The 20955-nt window shown below is 36.5% G+C and overlaps 1 protein-coding gene across 18 annotated transcripts in view; it reads left to right on the top strand.

Annotated features, from left to right (window-relative positions):
* Nucleotides 1-20955, top strand: part of ATP2B2 (ATPase plasma membrane Ca2+ transporting 2) — a 439575-nt gene that overhangs the window by 200706 nt on the left and 217914 nt on the right. Inside the window, exon 1 of one of the 18 annotated variants that reach the window (XM_049826146.1) lies at nucleotides 19226-19330. The exons of the other annotated variants lie outside the window; for them this stretch is intronic. The gene's annotated coding sequence lies outside the window, so the exon portion shown is untranslated. Of the gene's footprint in view, nucleotides 1-19225; nucleotides 19331-20955 lie in introns of those variants that run through there. 18 annotated transcript variants of the gene reach the window in all.

Below are 20955 nucleotides of genomic sequence, written 5' to 3'. Positions count from 1 at the left end.
TAATAATATTTTCTGGAGAAAACAGTGTAACTACCACATGCATTTCTGCAATGGAAGAAAAACTGTAGAAAGCAAAACAAGCAAATTGTAATGGACTATTAGTCAGATCATTCTCCAGATGGGACATTTGATTTCATGCAAATTCAGGACTGTAGTCTATATAAAGTATGTGGTTATAATACCTCTATTGTGTTGTTCATTTTTTAAATGTGCAAACAACATTAATATAATCTAAAAGCTTTATGTGGTTTTTTTAATACTTTGAAATGGCGTTACTTTTCTTCCTTCTTTTCATTTGAATGTTTAGCAGTGATGCCTGTCTGGACAGGTATATGCTTTCAGAAGACCATTCTCATTTGTCTTTATCACTTGGTCCATGAAACAGAGAAGCTATTTGCGATTTGTGATTATCTCTTTTGGTCCCTCTTGGTTTCATGCTAAGAATATAGTCTATTAGAGAGGTAGCAGATAAATCTTTTTTCTTTTCTGTGACCTTAAATTTATTTACGTTCTGTGGAAAAACCCTGGGCTGCTTCAGTTAAATCAGACAAATCTTATCATGAGTTCAAGCGATGTGGTAATATATATTCTTCCAATGTTGCATTTAATCTCATGGTTTTTGGGGGAGAGAGGGTTTGGTTTTTGTTTGTTTGTTTGTTTGTGGTTTTTGTTTTTTTTTTAAATTCTCTCTCCTTCTTATGTTTGTGAAGATTTAACTAGAAATTGAATTTTAAAATATGGAATAATTGTCAGAATTGAAGTTAAAGGTACTTGTTTTGTATGGCCAGTAGATGATGGAGGAAAGGGAAAACCTAGAGTATGTGTTGGAGACATAATTGGGTATTCTAGAAAGCTAATTTAAAAAAAAATTTTTTTTTTAGAAGTACGTATTTATGTAAGCAGACTACTTTTGAAAATGACCTGAAGAAGCATATACAAATACAGACTATAGATTATGACAGTTTGAGCACAAGGCATCAGATCATTTATCAGTTAACATCAAATTTGGTAATACCTTATGTATCTTGGTATGTGTTGCTGAAGCCATACTTCCTCTTTTTTGGAAGGTCACAGAATCATGATTCCCCTTTGACTTTAATCATTCCAGTATAATAGGTTTTGACTCAGCTGTCGGACATGATGAGGATTAAAGCTTAGTATTTGAAAATAAACATCTTGGGCCAGCTAACCTTAAAACTGTTGAGATCTCTGTCTGCCAGGAGATGTGCTGTTCTAAACCCTGCCAGACCATGGGTGAGTACGTTGGGTTAGACCCTGCAAAAGACATGCTAGATTTTATCAACAACTTTATGGGCATTTTTTCTCTTTGAACACTCAGTTTTGCACTATTAACATTCCCAGAACATTTTTTGTCTGTGTGTGTGTACACACCGTGTGTATATATATGTATTTATATATATATATATATCTATAAAAGTTGTTGGGTTTTTTTTTTTTTTTCCTGAAGGAATATTTACTGAATTACCTGACCACTTTTGTATTGTGAATGGTTTAGTGGAAGTTAAACATTAACTAGATAAAACATAATGAATTATTAAGTAAAAACTTTGTTAGCAACAATGGCAAAGGTGGTATAAGTCTATCAGGTCCCATTATTGTGCCCTTTTTTTTGAGAGAAAGGAGTGAAGTTATAAACAGCAGCATTTCTCCTATAATGGCTTCAGTGCTGTCATCTGAAGACATTTTAAGGACTATGAAGGAGTCATGTGTTGTGTTCTAAATCTGCAGTTGTTCTTAAATGTATATTTGTATGCAAGTCTGTATTTGTGCTGGAGTGTTTTTCAAGGTAGCCATGGAACTACTCTGTCTGCAAAGGTTGAGATTTTTTGTTGTTTTTTTTTTAATGCAAACCTTTTGACAGGTTTTCTAGTGAAGAACATATGCATGAAAATATAATAGTAAATAGTCATGCAGTTTTTTGTAGCAGTTTAAAAGACTGAAAAAAATGGCTTTGAGAGAAGAGATTCATTTTCTTAAGGATACTTTAAAAGGTACTGGCAGTTTCTTCTCTCATTTCAGTCTTTGTCCTCCCGTTCTGACAGCTGGTGCTCAGCATTTTTCTTCTTCTGCTTAGTCTTGATAAGCAGTGGTGTTTTGTTTTGATTTTTTTTTTTTTTTTTTATTTTTTTTATTCCTGTTGGGCTTGAGCTGTAAACAGTTGGTACTTAGGAATATCATTAAGGTTGGTGGGGGAAGAAGCAGGTAATGCAGTGTATTTTGTTGGAGCTCTGATCTTATTGTAGATTTTTCACAAGACTCGTGTCAGCTATATCCTCAGTGAAGGGGTAAAAGGCTAATTAGGCAAGTACATCATTCATTAGGGGTGGGTAAACCTGTCTGGAAAATTGAAACAAGATAACAAAGAGTGCTCCAAACTGAAGCTAAGCCAAAGTCTTCTACATTGAAACCAAATCTAAAGGAGCTGTTCTGCTTATATTAACTTTCTGAAGCTCCATCCAGATTTTACCTATTGATAATCATATTGTCATCTTTCAACTCATGTGAGAAGCAGTAACAACATTTTAATAGTAGTTCTATTTCTTTTGTATCTTTTATCTGTGGTTTATTCCCAGTGTGTTAGGTGGTAGCTGACATGACAGAACTGTTGCTTCATATAAAAATGTGGCTAAACAAATTGTTTTATAAGCAAAGCAATTTCTGAAATCGGGCTACCTACAAATCTTGTGCTGTGTCCCTAAATTCTTATTCCACGATGTCCCCATTCCATTGCAGATGACGTTGTGTGCTTCCCCTGTACTCTTTTGCATTTGATCTCTCTCTCTGTCTCCAAGCCACCCTCATGATACCCACATCTCACTGTGGTACGTGCCCAACTTCCATGCCCTTCTCCTCTCCCTATCCAAGACCACCACCTTTCCCTTCTCACCCCTCTTGACTGCTGACAGGATCAATAGTTACCTCTGCTACTGAAGATGTGTAAGCACTGACCATGTGGTAATCTAAGAACTGCTAAGTTACAACTTTTCTATCAGTATCTGTGCTGATGAGGTTTCTTCCTTCTCATCAGACCCAGAGAGATATTCAACTATTCAGGAAAGTTGTAGGACCTAAGTACTTGTGAATTATCTCTTCTCCATCAAATTGGTTGTAATGGGCAAGTGAATTAAAAGTTTGTCAGGGGAGATGGAGATAGGCAGCATTCTGAAAGCCTCATTTCCTGGGGAGAGCACGCTAAACTTCAAGGAAAAGTATTTTGATAAAATTATGGAGAAGGAAACTGGTTTTGTGAGCATAACCTCTAATTTTTCCAGTGTATTAATAATAAAAACTGCAAGAAAGCCAAACATCTTCTACAATAAAATGTCAGGACTGTATTTCAGAAGATCTACTTGTATTAATACAAACATTCTATACTTTACTGTAGTGTGTTAAATGCAGACATGTGTAATGCTTTCAGATACATATTCATACCATGTATGTTACAATTCACCTGTTACAAATGGGAAATATCCCAAAGTACGTAGTTACACTAAGCCAAAAATAATTTAATTTAATTGCACAGTTACTTCTGTTGTTATAGTATCAGTGAATAAAGTAATTATTTATGAAACATTTTTGCAGCAGATGACCAAAATGTTTTCTTGCTCAATACCATTCATTGGATTAGGAAAATGGATTACAACTGTGAGTAATGAGTTCTTAAAGCCCCCGAATGATGTGATTTCTGTAAATGTCTGCTTGATGTCATTAACCTTAAGCATTCTGAGAAATAACTGACTCTGCAAGATTTGCCTTTACCTAATATTTTGTACTGAATTTACTCTGTGTGTTTGTTAATATACATGTGAGATCTAACTGGAAGTCACTTAAATGAATATGCTTGGTTTTGAAAAAGATATAGGAACTAAAGAATTTCTATACTTGAGCAGATTACAAATCTGCTTAGACCTGTGTTTACACGGTCCTATTCATCAAGTGAAGAGTGATCTTGTAAAATAATAGCATGAGAAATGAAAAGATTGTGTGTTTGAATGAGAGCATTACTTAATATAATCCTTATCTTATGTTTTCTTGCCAACACCACCACTTTTTAAGATTTTTGCCTGTAGTGATCTCTTACTCAGTGGAAGTTTAGCTCTGAAATCAGGGTGCAGCTCCTGTTATGAAGCCTTTGAATTAAGTCTCAGTGCTAGTCACTGGAGTGCTGTATTCTTTTCCAATGAACCTGTGGAGACTTCACTGCAGAACTAGTCCAGGAAAAATTACTTATTTCAATTTTATTTGTCTAAAATAGCAAATATGCCAGCAATAAATGATGAGTGAGATGTAGTACTGCCCCCACCTCCCGTGCCCTAGAAGGTTGGAAACTTTTTTCTCAGATCTGAAATGATAAATTATAGCTTCAGTATTAGTCCAACTGGAAAACCAATCACGTAGGTGTAAGTTCTCTGTCTGGGTGTCTTTTTTAAGGCACATGGTGAAAAATGTGCCATCCGGCAATGGGAAAGCGAAGCCTTAAGTATGGGGTTGGTAATTAAGTTTGTTAACTATGACAGTTCTGGGAAATTGTTTTAGGGGGTAAATGATCTGCAGTACCATCAAGCAGAGTATATAATTATAACTCTCTTATACATCTTTCTAGTTTGGTGTATCTTCCCTTCAGAATGCTTTTGCTGAATAGATGAACAACATTGCACTGAAGATAAGCCTTCAGGGGCTGGCTTGTAACTGTGTGTTGGCTTCAGCGGGCTAACTCACAAAACTGGTGTTGGGAAGGCTTGCTATGTGTATCCTGCTTTTAGACCAGCCTGCTACTGCTGTGTTGATTTGTTGGTGGTTTTGGTTCCAGTGTCTCACAGAGTAAGGTCAGACATGGGCAGCTTGGCTTGGAATGAAGACTCATATTTTCTGTGCGCTTAATATCTCCCATGACTCTGTAAATGGAAGGCTGCAACTTTAACTGCCAGAGAGCAGAAAAAGGAAACATCAGTGTGCTAGCATCTTCCTCCTCTCTGAAACCCACCATCTGTATCAACTACATTACACTCACAGATACAACAATTATGTAGAAAAAATAAACAATATGAATGACAATGTAAGGAAGACAAAATCCAGCGTTTTCAGAAAATTTCTTCTGGACTTCTGTGAAGCAGGTCGTCAGGTAATTCAAAGCAAAAATGGGCATTTGACAGCAACGTAAGAGGTGCGGATGATGGATGGGCTTCCTCCTCCCCCAGACAGATGGAGTAAAGGGGGTTGCTGTTGAGACGAGTGCTGCAGAGACAGAAGCCTCCTATCTACCTTGTTGTCTCATCCCTTCGTTCCTGCCACTTACAGCAGCTGTGTGGCAGCCATCAAAATTATTATACTTTTGCTTCAGGGTCTACCAAACGTTTCTCTTGAGAGACCTTGTCCTAAGAAAAAAACCCATTCCCATTTGCAGACTTCTATTTCTGACTCCTGAAGTTTGCTTTTGGCCTAGATTAATTTCTAGTCTTTGGTGTCCTACTAGTCAGATATTCTTCTTTGTGCAGCTGAATGGGAAAGAACGGGAGGGAGTCTTTAAGTAACTAACTGGATTTGCATGAGAAACCTAAATGAAGGGAAATATGCTCTTTCTGATGTTTTATGCAACAGCTGTACTAAAATCAGCATAGGGCGAGAAATGGATGTCCTACTTCTGGTTATCGATGTCCTCAGTAACGTTGTTCTATTTGTGCCCTTTTTTCATGGTTCCATTTCGCGGTGTGTGTTTGAAAGGTTTCAACTCCTGACAAGACAATGTATTATTTTCTTCCAAATTTCAGCCTCTATTACTTGGTGGTAATGGAATTACTAACAACAGAGTTCTACAATCTTTTAGGATCTTTTATCTGATGATTTATTACACAGACTGAAAATATACAGTGAACTCCATGCAGATTTTATGTAAAGAAAGGGACTGAACTGAACAGATAAGAATTTATTGGAACGTCATCAGACTGGGTTTAAATTCTGTACTTTTCTGATTGAAAAATAGAAGTCAACGTAGCAGGAAGAAAGATAGTGAAGAAAAGGAAAATGGTGACCTGCCTTCTCACGAAAAGCTATTGAATTGTTGCGGTTTACGGTACAATATTCTTGAAGTATTCAGAAATAGAACTGTTTGCCAGATCAGTATGATTGATTTGGAGTTACTGACCTTCCCTCATAAAGACTATCTGTTGTCTATGCAAGCTTATTGGTGGAATATTTTTGCAAAGACTGGCATAATTTATAAGGGTTTATAGAGGTTTCAGTCTTTAGAACTTTTTTCTCCTGAGTGATTTCTGTTCTCTTCTTAAATAGTTTCTACAGATACCTCAAGTGAGGGATTCCTGACAGAGAACTAGCAGCTAGTGTAACTTTTTACTGCGGTTACTTTTGTGCACCTATGGATGTGTAATAACACATTTGAGTAGGTGGTTTAACACTTGTCGTTTGTTTCTTTTGGGTTCTAAATAGTCTTGTTTTAGCCATGACTTAACACTTTGATTTTTCCAAAATTAGTTTATAATTTTGTTTGTTTGGCTTTTTTGTTTTTTGAGCAGTATGAAAATCTCATCACAGAGTTCATGTAGGAGATAGAATCATAGAATGGTTTGGGTTGGAAGGGAACCTTAAAGATCATCTAGTCCAACCCCCCAGCCACAGGCAGGGACATCTTTCAGTAGATCATGTTGCTCAAAGCCGCATCCAACCTGACTTTGAACACTTCCAGTGATGGGGCATCCACAGCTTCTCTGTGCAACTTGTTCCAGTGTCTCACCATCCTCACCGTAAAAACTTTCTTCCTTATGTCCGATCTAAACCTACTGGCTTTCAATTTAAAACCGCTGCCCCTTGTCTTGTCACTACAGGCCTTGGTAAAAAAATCTGTCTCCATCTTTCTTTTAAGAACCCTTTATATATTGAAAGACCACAATAAAGTCTTTCTGGAGCCAGAGTGTGCTACTTATTTGAAGTGCAGAAGCATTATTCACAGGAAAAAAAACCAAACCACTTTTAAATTAAAAAGTGGATACAGTCACATTACAGTGCAGGGGAGTGCAGGCATCATGATAGTTTTTCATACTGTACTGATCAGTATGTCCCATAGAGACACTGTAAATTACCAAAATATTGTGTGAAGGAGAAGTGTATTAATCTATTTGATTATTCTTTCAGTAAATCTACCTCTTTGAACACTGGCCGCAACTCCTTGAAGTTATAGTGTCTACTGTTACAATTTCCTTGGAACAATAAACAACAGTGACTGAATGGCTTTTCCAGCCAGAAACAAGATACATTATTGTGCATTTGTTTTCTTGTTAGTAAGGCTGTTTCAAAGAAAGATTGAAACTCAATACTTATGTTAAAGTTGCAAAAATAGAAATAAAAGGTATGTTTTATGTTTCTTCCTATAAGAACTGTGCTCTCGATGGCAAACACATGGAATATGTGTCCCCTACATATAGGAGTTGAAGTATCAGTTTCTTAATTGGAAATATAAATGAAGCTCTAATGGGATGTGGGTTGTGAATTGTAGAAGACCAGTTTGAGGTTTGTGTGCACTCAGGCATGGTAAGTCTTGCTGTTCCAGCCTTATTACATAAAGAATGTCTAAGCCGTTGTGGAAGCTTAGTACAATCTAAACTGGATGAACAGGATGTAGTAAACAGATTACAGCGATGTTTATTGGTAATTCGTTCTGATGTGGGGTGTAAAGGAACCATTAAGTGGTGTATAAATAGGGTAAAATGAATAGGTGCTGTGCAGGGTTGAACAGTTTTCAAGTTAACTGAGCAATAACTCCAGAGATTTCTCTAAGGAGAAAAAAAAAAAAAAAAAAAAAGAGTCAGCTTTGCTTAAGTAAGATTGAGATAAATATGCTTTCAGTTTGGAAGGTATGTTTTCAGCAGGAAGGATTAAGTGGACTTGGCAGTTCCTTTGAGCTTGACATTGATATTGTAATGAGCTTTAAATAGTTGATTCCCAACACCTCCTGCTCCCTTTGCCCATGAGGTCAGCCCCAGGGTCAAACTGAATACCAGGAGGCTGGCTTCCCAGACCCTGCGGGACATGTCCCCAGGTAGCACTCAGTCTTGAAAATCTGTCAGTTCATCATGACTCACTTGAAGTGCTACTAGCTGAAGAGGAAGCGCAGATTACACCATTACCATCTGTTAGAAGCCTCCTGCTCCCTCATGGCTGAGGCTTTGGTGTGTGAAGATGTGGATCAGGTTAGCAGGAAAGATGACATAGCAGAAGAGGATGGTGAGAAGATCTGCTTCTGCTTGGCGTGAAAAGCAGGTGATCAGACCACACAGTCCCTGTGCCATTTCAGTGACCTCCCATTTCATCACTTTTCTGTCATAGTATTATTTCTTAACAGCAAGTGCAACTTTCTCCTTATATATTTACACCGTTTCTTTCCAGAGCACCCAAAATAATTTTAATTTCTGCAGTAAGAGTGTGGTGGGTTACATTCTTTTTGTTTGAGAAAAGCCAACTGACCGCTTGAAGAACATAGAGGCAGAACTGGACTGGTACCTACAATATTTGAAAATAGATCCAAAAAAATCATCATGCTTGTCACACTTCAAGGACATACAAGACCTTGACACTTCTGCAGTGAGATCATTGCGTCTGACATGTTTGCAGATTTTTGTCAAGAAGGTGGGCAGAATCAACCAGAAAAGAGAAATACAATGAAAATATTTAAAACCGAATAAAGTAAATGCAAAATCATTCAAGTTAATGTAGAGAATGAACCTAAATGAAAATAGCTATTCTCAAAAAACTTTGAGCTAAGCACGAACCAGGCATTTCTATTCTGAAACAAATCCAAATCATTGCTATTATTCAGGAATAGTAATTCTGGAATAGTAAATTCAGATCATCTCCAATGTGGTGAGAAGAGGAAGCTCTGAAGACCTCTGCTCCCAAGTTAAGGATCAACAGTAACAGGTAGATATATGGGGAAGTGCAAGAGTACTACAGGGAAATACCACTTCCTGGGATGCCTATTTGTCAAATAAATAATTGTGACCTTCTTTCTCATCAGCTGTCAGGGAATAGATTGGTTTTGAAGTCTGAATTAATATGTTATTTCAAATAGCTAAGTGACCGTATGGTTAGAATGCTGTAACCCATTCATGATTCAGATGAGAGATGAGATCATAAAGTCCATAGGAACATTTTTACTACTGTGAGTAGCTTTGGAGTAGTTGGCTTTCAAAATTTCGACATTTTAAATGGGCCACTAGTAATACTTTTGGAACTATTTCATTGTTTAAGGAGAATCTTGTTCCAGGTCTGCAAAAAACCCCAAACAAACAAACCTCCATTCCCCTCAATCTGGGAATCAAAGTGATCTGGAATACTGAATCTACTCCTTTATCCTAAGAGGACAACTTTCCTGGTTGACTGAGGCATTGGAGGAGTTTGCACCACTTCTGTGACTGATTAGAACTAGAAGTAGAAAAATTTCAAGCTTTGTGTCAGTCATCTCTTTTGCAGCAATTTCATCCATACGTAGCAGCATCCGTTATTTTGTAGTTTTCCTTACATTGAGCCCTGCAGCATTTAACGAGCCGTGCTTGCCAGAGCACTCTGCCCCCGTAAGCGCCGAAGCACATGCAGCTGCGCACGATGCCTCTGCTTCTGCTCCAGGAGGTGTGAAGCCGAGTGCCCCAAGAGAGGCAGGGGGAACACCTCGGAACTTTCGTTCCTGGCTGGTGGGCTGTTCTGCCATCGTTCCCTACGTGTGAGAAGAGGAGCCTGCCCTCCTCTGCTTGTTTTCCGTCTTCTGTCGTGAGCAGGTCAGGGTGGGCTCAGAAAGGGCTCTGAAGTTACGGTGGAACATCTAGAGTTTTACTGTAATTTTGAAATTCTTATATTTGCTGAGAGCAGTATAAAAGAAGTCAGTTTTAAAACTGGAACAAAGGAACTTTAAGTCAGTCTCTTTGGCACAACTCTCTGCAGGCTGTTCTTGCCAACGATTCCAGAGAGCATCTTTGCTGTTTTAAAATTTACAATAGAAACAATTTGTCAAGTTCAAGATTTTATGTAATTTACACAGAGGAGAATGTAGTTTATAAGGCTGACTGTAAAAGCAGTGTTCCTTACAGTTCCTAATACAATATAATGAAAAATAACAAATGGTAGTAAATAGTTATTTGAAACCTACAACCAAAATTTCTGTGCTTCGTGTGTGTATGACAGAAGAGGTAGAAATAATGTGACTTTGATATTTAATCTTTGGTTTTGATAGTTTGTCACACTATTTTTTTTTTTCAAGGATTACTTTTATTTTCCTGAAAAACACAGGTATGATATGATACCCGAAGAGCACCCAATATTTTTTTCAGCGAGAACTTCCAGATGGTCAAAAGCATGATTTTTTCATACCAAGGTGGGAAATGACAGTTTCACCTTTGCTGTCTATTTTCTTCCTGGTAGTATAGAATAAGAAGGGGTAAATATGACAAAATTTGGGGTCTGTTTTTTAAACAGTGTAGGCACAAGTTCAGCGTTGGAAAAAAATCCGCTGTTAAATTGGCATGTATCAGTGATGAGTGATTTAGTTGCAGTTCTGCATTTCAGTTTTAACATCTACGCTTATTGTGTTGAATATGTTCTGAGTTTGCTGAGGGTGCAACAGAGAACAGTTTTGTTTTGTTTTTCTTCTAAATTGCAGGCAAATTACTGGACCAGAGCCTAAGTAAGAAATTCTGAATCCTCTGACAAGAACCAAAAGTTCTTCCCATGACCAGTCCTGTGTTAGGATTTTTTTGGTGTTGTTTTAACAGAGATTATTTTTACCCAAACCCAATAGTTTGCAAAATAACAGGCTTTTTTTTTTTGTCATGGAGTAAAAATAGCAGATTTTTTTCAGCACATTTTTAATCCTTTTTTTCTCTGTACTAAAATGTTCTTTTAATGAAGAAAAATCCACCTCATTGCATCTTAGAATTGTGAGGAGGCTTCCTTCAGGCCATTTTAAGAGAATTTATGTCAGTTTGCCTCTATGGAAGTGATACAGGCCTGTATGAATTGTCTTGAACTGCTTCTCATGTTGAGCTTGTGATTCAAAGACGGGAATATCTTTAGACATAGATTTTCCTGTTCAACACTGTGTTTTCTTATTTTTGTCCTTTTTGTGCACAAGATTAAATACAAAAAACTTTTACTACGGTTCACTGATGTTTGCAAAAGCTTTCCCTATCAGTCACATGCTCATAATTTATAGTTAAACTTAAAGATATTTACAAATGTTTTATACTTCAGTGTTCTTGGTAATGGTAATGCTTCTACTTTTCAGTATTACTTTCCATTGTACATGTTATAAGCTAAAGGTATCACTTGAATTTTGTGATGTCTTAAGCTGTTCTACCAGTCATTTTCACAAATGGAACAAAAATGGAAAATGCTGTAAAAAAAATGAAGTGAATTTTTGAGAATTGCTAGCTTGTACTTTTGTAATATTTGTAAGTATTAAAATTTTTCTCTTTCTACTAGAGACAGATTTTTTTTAGATTTTAAAAATTAATTTAAAATAACATTGGTCAGCATTTTCTTTTCTATTTCTAAGTTTTACTAAGATGCTCATGCAACTAATACAAATATGGATTAAATTTAGTCTGAGGGGGATAAATAGGAGCAAACCAAACTATTATTATTATTATTAACATACTGAATTTTTAGTCATTAATATGGAACGGTTGGATTTATGTTAATCTCAAATGTCAGCAAGAAATTATTATCTTGAGCGTTTCTGAATTCCACCTGGTGAAATGAAAATTAACTCAGTTGTTCAGAGTGCACTTACCGAAACCTTACTACACACACTGTTCTGAAACTCAAAGCGAGTAGCAATCACTAGCAGGAGAGATTGGTGGGATTTTTACAGATGCACAATGGTTTCTTATCTTCATACATGTACATTTTCCTAGAGTCAGTCTGAAATTGAAGAATGACTTTTCTTTGTACTGTTTCATACTTAGAAGAGCTAATGTTGTAATTCCATGTTAAGTATATATAGTTTAGGTTCTTCTGGACCAATAATATTCAAATTTTCAGGCTGCTGAGTGGCTTCCACCTTCCACTGAAGCAAATAATTTGACGTAATGTAAGATACTGGTGAGGAATGAAGAATAAATCTCTCCTCCTACTAATTTGCATTAATGTGTCACTGGGGCAGAATATTCTCCCCTAACCCATTATCTATTTCTTAGGTCATTTCTTGTAAACAAGAAATGGTTGGAAAAGTGGCTCTGGAGAAAGCATTCTGGGATTTTGGCATTTGTGGCATAGTGCTACCATGATAAAGTAGTGCTTTATGAAACATTCATGAAATTATGAAGTAATGCTTATATTGGTATATACTTTTTTAACCTGAGAGATTTTATCATTTGGATAAGGGCAAATAATTTCTTTCTTTATTTTCCTGCTTCATCTTCTGAAGAATCTTTGGGTATGTGTGTGTTTTAGTAGTCTGAAAGGAGAGTTCTGAAGGTTACATTTAGCTCCAGAAAATGCTTTGCACTGATGGTGGTTACGCAAGCTCTTCTAGCTGCTCTTATCCTTCCAGGATGGCTTCTACGTGGATTCAGATAAGCAGTTTGTGAAAATGGTGTAGTTGTGATCTATCTGGCCCTTGGTGCTCTGAGCAAAAAAGAGAAAAATTTCTGTTTTGATGACTTCCATTTAATGATTTCAGTGATGTGCCTGAATTTCAAGGAAATACAGTAATTTATTAAACAGCAATCATTCTGAATCTGTAAAATATAAAGGACCATAGTAGGGACACTGTGAGCCTTGTTTATATCTGATCTGGCAACTAAAGTACAAAATGTCCCAGTACCTCCGTGCAAAGACTGGTGAGAGCTTAAACAGTGTGTTTGAAGAAGCAGTTGCACTGCACTTGCTGAAGGGTAAGCAGCCATTAGGGTCCCCGATCAATTAAATATAAATATTTTAAACAGATCAGTTGCACCGCTCAAATAACTGCAAAACATACTTCTCTGGACATCACGTATGTTGAGATGTGTAATTACCAGTACTATAACCAGTTGTAAATTCTCTTTTGCTAAATGATTTATTAAAAAGTTTGGCTTAGGTTTTTATTCTGTGTGGTTTGGGGTTTTTTTTGTCTCTCGTTAAAAAGGTCAGGATTTCTTTCTTATAATGCAGCTGGCACTCATACCAAAACCAAAGCAGATGTCAAAAAAATGCAGACTGGCTTTTCTGTGTTCGTTAAACTGAACAGGCTACATAATTGTTGAGTGAGTAGCTACTGTTTAAGTTTCTTAGGAGATGTTTGTTTGCAAGTTAGCATTATAGGGCTTATCAGCTTTGGAAGCTGCATGTCTTCTACGGCTGCTAAAAGCTGTGAGAGGAATCTGAAAGCTTTCAACAGCTTACGCTGCTCCAGCTATTCTGGTAAATCTCGGCTGGATGAGCTGTGCATTGCATGGGGGTCTTCTGACTTCTCAGGTGCTCGCACAGGAGAATTTCTATCAGGTGTCTTACGTGTCTTTGATTTTTAAATGTTCAACCCAGATGAGCCCTGCTTGTGTTTGGCTTATGAAAATAGAGTCTCACCTTGAATTTTCTGGTATATGAGTATATTATGTACATATGTACATGTGGCGCTGATTCTGTACTTGGGATTGGAGTATAACAGTTTTAAAATGTAAATTACGGCAACTTCCTACTTAACTCCTTCTAGAGAAGGTTTGTTATCTGGGATTAGTAGTCCTTAAATGAGAAGAGGATATTTTTAAAGCTGTGTTTGTGTTTTGGTCAAATATTTGGGACAGTCTTATTATAGTTTGTATATTTTCTTTGTCATAATTATGGAAAAAAACATGGTGGGGGATGAATTCAGACTGTGAGAACAGTCTGAGCACAAAAGTAGACAAATGCAGTATTGGCTTAGCAGATCTAACATAGCATGTAATTAAATTATAATTTTACTGAGGTTGAAAGGGGTTTTGCAACTTAGGCGTCCACTGTTCTACCTTTTTAAAAAGCAGATGAATTACTTAAAAAGACTGTGTGGCTCTTCTGAAAAAAATGTTTTACAGAGCCTTGAAAAGTAGAAATCATTTACTTTTGAAACTTTCTTCTCAAGCAGAAAATCTGTTCTTGTATTATGGAAGGGTTTGCCATGACAGATGCATTCGGATGAGTTCAGACTAATAGTTATTTGAGAAAATGTTTGATTTGGTACTAACCAAACTGCACTATGGGCATTGGACAATCTTACAGATAGAAGAAATGGGTGTAGATTATAGAGAATATGAAATAGATTCAGTTTGTTCCCATTTTATTCCTTTGTATTATTCTGCCTTGAAAATTGCTAACAGCAAGTGATTAATAAAAAATAATGAAGATATCATTAGGTCAAATTTTGGGGCCCGCCCCTTAATGGGTTCAAATTGATACATTGCTGGAAACTGTTTTGTCTTGCTTATGCACCTGAGTTTATGACAAAAAAAATTTCTCCCCAAGCCCTATTATCACGTAAACTTTATTGGTTCAGTTCCTAATCGTCACAGGGCGCAGGGGAGAGTGCTGCTCCCTGCCTTTCTGCATGTTTTCAAAGTACAGCAAAGCAGTTGCTGTTGCTGAAGGTGTGGCCATTTAGTGAACACCTCCTCATACCACTGACTGGGGGCATCGTCCGTGATGCGAAATACATGCAACCTGCATAAAGATGTAGGGTTTTTAACAGTTGTGTTTGTATGTTAATTTGTGTCATAATGATAGTCAACACTGCATTATAGGTTTTTGCAATTATCTTTAAAGTCTGGAGACACAATGGCTGTCTTGCACTTACCAGTTACCTTTGGGGCAGTAAGTTGACACCTTCATAAAATATTACTGCACAGTTGCTATCTATACATCTGAAAAATGTGCTGCAGCGGTATGTCTTGGGTACTGCTGCAATAGCACAAAAAATCTGTGGAGTTGAGTTTGTTTTTACCTTTCTGTAGATGAGGTCAAATTTCCTTTACATGCGCAGGTTCTGTAGCACATTGTTTCGGGGAGATGTCTAGTTGTCTGTGAAATACTGAGGTACAACAGACGTTCGTTTATTAGATGCAGAGCTAGGAGGTGATTTTTCATAAGGTCACTAGCTTCTGTGGTGCCTACCTAGTAGCTTTTTTCGTAATTCATAGTTCTTGCACCCTTTTCAACTCTGCTTGCAGAGAATTGGTGTAAGCAAAATTATTCAGAAGATGGGAAATGGAAGATCTGATATAAAGGTCACCTCTCAAGCTGTAAAGCATACAATCGTATTGATTTCATCAAACCCACTTTTTTATTTCAGGCCGTTGGTAGAGAGTTTTTTTGTTAAAAAATCCTGGTTTCTTTTAAATGTTCTTTTAAATGAACTGGTTTGTTCTTAAATTTGAAACCACACAGCTAAATTTATGGAAATACTGGTAAAGATGGCCTCCATTTTCTATTACCCTTTGCCAAATTCATTGCTTCCTAGTTTTGTGATTCATTTAGTTCTTATTTCTCCCACGTATTTTTTTGAATGAGATTGTACATTTTAAAATGTTGCTGAAAATGGCCTTCTGATTTCCTATAAAGAAAAATCCAATTCAAAAGTTGAAAGTATTTTATGGCTTGAGAAACTAGTGGTGTTTGTGCCCTTCCCCCAAGCAACAGGACCCCCCCCCCCCCCCCCCCCGCTGGCCTTCCATCATCTCCGTTCTTCTTTATTCGTTCCTTGAAATGATACTCTCTCCTTTAACCTTGTACATATGCCTTGATACAATGATTTGTCATATTGTATAGACTTACTGTATCTTATCTTATGTAGACCTCTTAAAATAATCTGATGCTATTGTTACAGGTTTCCTACAAACTACTTGGACAAGAAACAATATTCTATCTGTTAGGAAAGTTATCTAGGCCAGTAACTTAAATTTATGTAGAGGAAAATGTGTATATATCTGGCTAACAAAGGTGATTTTTATAATCTAATATGAAGATAACGTTCAGTTACTCTAAGCTTCATGCAAATTTTAGAGCAGTGGCAAAAGTGACTTTCCTAAAGTAATACCTTGGAATGGTCTTGAATGTCCAGTTCCTACCCTGTGAGCGAAACTTCTGTCATTTTGTTTCTATAATTTTTAAGCACCCGCCAGTGTAGATTTTTGGCTTTTTGAGTTGATCACAGTAGTAATAAATAAATAAATACTCCCCACCCCAATTGACCTTTCTTTCTCTATCAATGTAGATAAAACAATTTTGGAGTTATTCAGGATGGAAAGTATCGTTACGGTAAGGTAAATAAGTTACTTAAACTCTTAAATTGAGACTCCTCTGCTCAGGTTCAGAATGGCTACTAGTGAATACTTCTGTTCTTGAAAATGGGAATTACATGAAAAGCTATTTATTTGTATAGTGCCAACAGTGTTTGCTTTGAAGTGACAGTTACCTTTCGCCAGTGTGGGAGCAACTACTGATATGCTCTTCCCCCCGCTAACTCCACTGACTCATTGTTCATATGTATGGACACAGTTGCATTTTTGTGCAACTGACTGTTGCCGTGTGCACTATGTACTTTTGCAGGTCACAGCGCCATTTGGGCTTTGAATAATTGTGTAATGTATTTATTGGTTACTTTTTGTCTGCTCTAAATAAGCTCCATAGTATGCTGTACAATATGTGCAAATCCTTGATAAATCAAAGAGTTACTTTTCAGCAAAACCAGTTAGAAATGAACTATAAGTTTCGGTGCGTGGAGTGAGTGGAGCTTCTTATGGATGCGTGGAAATGCGTTGCTGAGCAAACAGCTTTGATTAACAGAATATGCTGTAATTTTAGAAATTGGGTTGGAGTGTAAGTAGCTATGAGACAGAATTGTAAGTATATTTCAGGATACACCTGTATTTTTAAGGCTTAGTCAAATCAGTGTAGAATACTTGCAGGACACCAGTAAGAAAATGTGCTTAATGTGTATTTTAATTTTGCCATTTAAAAGGCAGACTTGCTATAACATTGTGGACTTGTAAAAATATGAAACCCAGCAATTTATTACAGTTTCAGTGCTTTCTTGCTCAAGTTCTTGTTTGGACATGAAATATGAATAAAAGTCCGTGATTTTTAAATAGGTACTTAGGCTGAGTCCTAACAAATAGATATTTAACATATATATCACTTTGAGTTAAGAAATGAGTCATCTTACTAACAGCAATTTCTTCTCAGCACTTAAAAATATTTTATGAATGTTGCACATACTGCTTTCTTTTTAAGATATAACTTGTTTTATTTTGGATCATTTGCATGCCTCAAATGTACATTTTTAACAGGTTGTATAATGCCATATTTTGTTTCTGTAATATTTTTAAGTGTTTGAATTACCTAGATTTTAGTAGTTGGGTGATGCTATCTCTAGCATTTGTTTGGAGTCTCTTTTTACACTCATAAACCCAAGAATCTGGGACTGTTTGTTCTTCACCTCAACTGTCTGTTATGGAGGGTCTGTCCATGTGAAATACTACTTTAAATTCTGATTGGTCAAGAACCCATTAACTCATAGAATTTGATCTTCTAAGGTAAAATTCCAACAATCCTAATTTTTAAATACAAAAGTATAATTCTTCTAGACTGTATCACAAATATTTATTAGGCCTATTGGGGAAAATGTTATGTTTTACAGATACAAAGATCTGTAATGGGAAAGAATCAGCAGTTATTTTAATCACTTTCTCATAGTGTGACAGTGGTAAACATAATTAGCACCATTAAAATATAGTAACTTTTACTGAGATAATTGGAGGATAATTTTAAAAAGCAGCACTAAAAGTTTGCTTTCTTTTGGATATTTTATAAGTCTTTTTTCGTAATCATAATTCTGTCTTTTATTAACGGGATAGAATGCTTATCTGTGAGAAATTAATGGGGTTTGAAAGCTTAGTGTTTCATGTTAAAACAGTATGATGTGATTGTTCTGTAGAACTGAATCTCTTCTGGGCGTATGCAGGTGCACTGGTCAATTTGTTGTTCAGGTGCATTCTAACGTCAGGAGAAACAAGGAGTAAATGATGGATGTTTAGAACAGACATATAACCAATATGAACTTCCTGTGTGTGTGTGTGTGTATAAATATCCATCTATATATTGTCTCTCCCATAAAAAATATTGTGGGTGGTTTTGTTTTTGTTTTTTTTTTTTTTAATGTGGATTACTACTACTTGGCTCACTTATTTTTGTGTGGATGTCTTTTAAAATTGAAGCTATTAAGAACATTCTTTCCCTTTTCTCCTTTCCTTTATTTCCTCCAAGCTTTGATTTGAGAATAATAGTTCAATATATTTGTATTCATCATGGAAAAAACCTGTTACAGTTCCATTTAGTCAGGTTTGACCAAAATAGAGAGCTAGGCTTACACATGGTGTTGAAACATCTGAAGAGAATCTGAGAAATAGGAACGATGACTTAGTTGCCTCCCCGCTTTTGTAATGTTTTAGTGGTTGAGGGATTCGGTGTGAAGGAGGCTGGGGTTCAGTTTCACCCTCTGCTTGATCACGTTTAATCCACTACCTCTTATTTCCTAGAATATTTCCATAACAGATAACTCGTGTGGTATTCTGGGTTTGGTGTGAAGACTTTCTTTGCTACTAGTCTTCCATTTCATATAAAATACTTAAATAAATAAGTGCAAATTGGCAGCAGTGGTTGGAACTCTAATAGCTTCCTGCCTTTTCAGTAGCATTTCCTAACAGTGGTTTTTGAAAGTCATTATTTCTGGTTTAAGTGCTTCTAACTTCAGTGGATCTTGTTTTGCTTAATTTTGCACATGCTTATGTTTGTTTTGTGAGTAAAGAGCTGTCTTCTCCCTGGCTCCGTAGCCTGAGGTGTGCACAAAGCCCAGGCTTTATTTTCTCGAGTAGGCATGGTGCATTAAAAAATTAGGAACACAGGAACTGACAGGGCAAATGAATCCCGCGGTCCCCTTTCTTTGTTGTCTTCTACTGCAAACTAGTGAATTCTGCAAGAGACAGTTTAAATTGTCGGGAATGGACAACTGTAGAAAAGTAATTCTATTTTTCAAGATTTGTTAATAAAAAAAAGCAACTACCTACTCCTGTTCCCTCGTCCGTGTTTTGTGTTGCCCTGTGCTGTGTATTTTGCTTTCAGGAGCGCGGTGCTTCTCTTGCCTTTCTTCCTCAAGACGGTGTGCAGTCGGCTGGGAAGGGGCAGAGGCAGAGGGAAGGGAGGAGAGACAGAAATCTAGAGGGGGTGGAGAGAAAGTGCTCCCCTTAAAGGAAAGGTGTGTCCTTTCTAACACATGTTCAGACCACTCGGGAGTTAGTCGTAGGTAAGTACATCGTAGTATGGTCAGCTGTGCCTTCTTGCTGTCATGGGGAGCTGTGTCTCACTTGCATAATTTATCTCTTGGTTCAGTAATACAATCCCAGTGGTTGGAGAATTTCAGGTACGGGAGACTACTGCTTTTCATGGTAACTTTCTTGCTATGCTTTGCTATGCGTCAGGATGAATTTATGCTGTCGAAACAATATTTTGTGTTCTGAGGGAGGGTGCACAAGCAGTATGTATAACAAGTAGCAACTTGAGTTACTTTTAAGTCATAAGGCAGATATGTGGGCTTGTAAGAGAGAGAATGTCCATTATTAGTTTGCACAGCCAGAAGGCAAATGATGATAATTGCTTTGAAAACGTCCCCTATGTTTTAATTTTAGAAAGCATGATAATAGAAATGATTCATTATAATAGAACCACGTATGTAGAAGAAAAACTAAACTATTACTATTTTTGCAGGATTTATTACCTAGTGATGATGATGTACCTGAAATATTAATCAACTGCTTATATTCTCATTAACAGTTGTCACACAGTGTACTTTAGCTCATTACAAATGCAATGTTTTGGGATGAATTTAATAGATAACAGTGTATGTTCACTATTACAAGAAGATATTTGGAAAGATAAAAAGCAGCTTATTAATGAACTTTATGTAATAATGCTTGTACTTTGCATAGATTTCTATATTGAAAATTTACAGCCTTTCTATTTAAACATAATCTGTTACAAATGCATTCAGGACCAGATTTTGCCTTGTCAGAATTTCACATGCACTGTTGTTTCATTCTTTTCTTACTTTCAGACCCATATAATAGCTGTGAATTTTATTTGTCTTTAAGTTGAGCTTAGACACCAATAAGCACAATATTCAAATATTCATTTTGGAGGTTACAATATTTGTTTCTGAACAAACTAAACCTGTTAAATGAGTAACATTAGACTCACTGTTTTAGTAGAACATGGAATGCATCACTATTCCTACTCCTTATTGGAGGCAGGGTTAGAGGAAAATAGATTACAGAATTATTTTTTATAAAATACAGCAACATTTTGCAAGTTGTCATGTTTTATGTAGTCAAATTTTGCTTATCCTTGAATTTTGAATAGATTCACAGTGCAGTTTTAGCTGAAATCCAAATGGTACTGAATGTCTGGATAGGGTGATATATTTGGATTTGCAAATACTTATATGAAATTTATAACTTCTCTGAAAGGAATTAGCTGAAAAGGGATTCTAAAAGAGATGACTTTTTTTTTTTTTTTTAGGATTCAAGTTGCATCTGAAATATTGGCAGGCAATCTGCCATTCATCAGTTTAGCTAGAAATGTATCTAAGAGCAAAGCTTTTTTTCATCCCCTCTGAGAGAGACAATCCATACTTTTAAAAATGTTCATATGTGGGCAAGTCTGTAAAACTGAATTCTGCCTGTAAATACCCAAAGTTGGTAAAGCATGGTTATGTAACTAGCATTGCATAATAATGCATTTAATGATATTCTAATAGGAGTTTACTTTTATCACTATTTCTTTAGGAGAAAAGGTTGCAGAGATGTGACTAATTACCCTCCTTCTTTAAGGTTATCAGATGTCCTAATTTCAAGGAGTGTCCTTGCTAACAGG

The sequence above is a fragment of the Accipiter gentilis genome, chromosome 23 (assembly GCF_929443795.1).
Source record: "Accipiter gentilis chromosome 23, bAccGen1.1, whole genome shotgun sequence".
Taxonomy (NCBI): Eukaryota; Metazoa; Chordata; class Aves; order Accipitriformes; family Accipitridae; genus Astur; species Astur gentilis.
The sequence above is the reverse complement of the archived record's forward strand: the minus strand, read 5'-3'. Positions and strand labels throughout refer to the sequence as shown.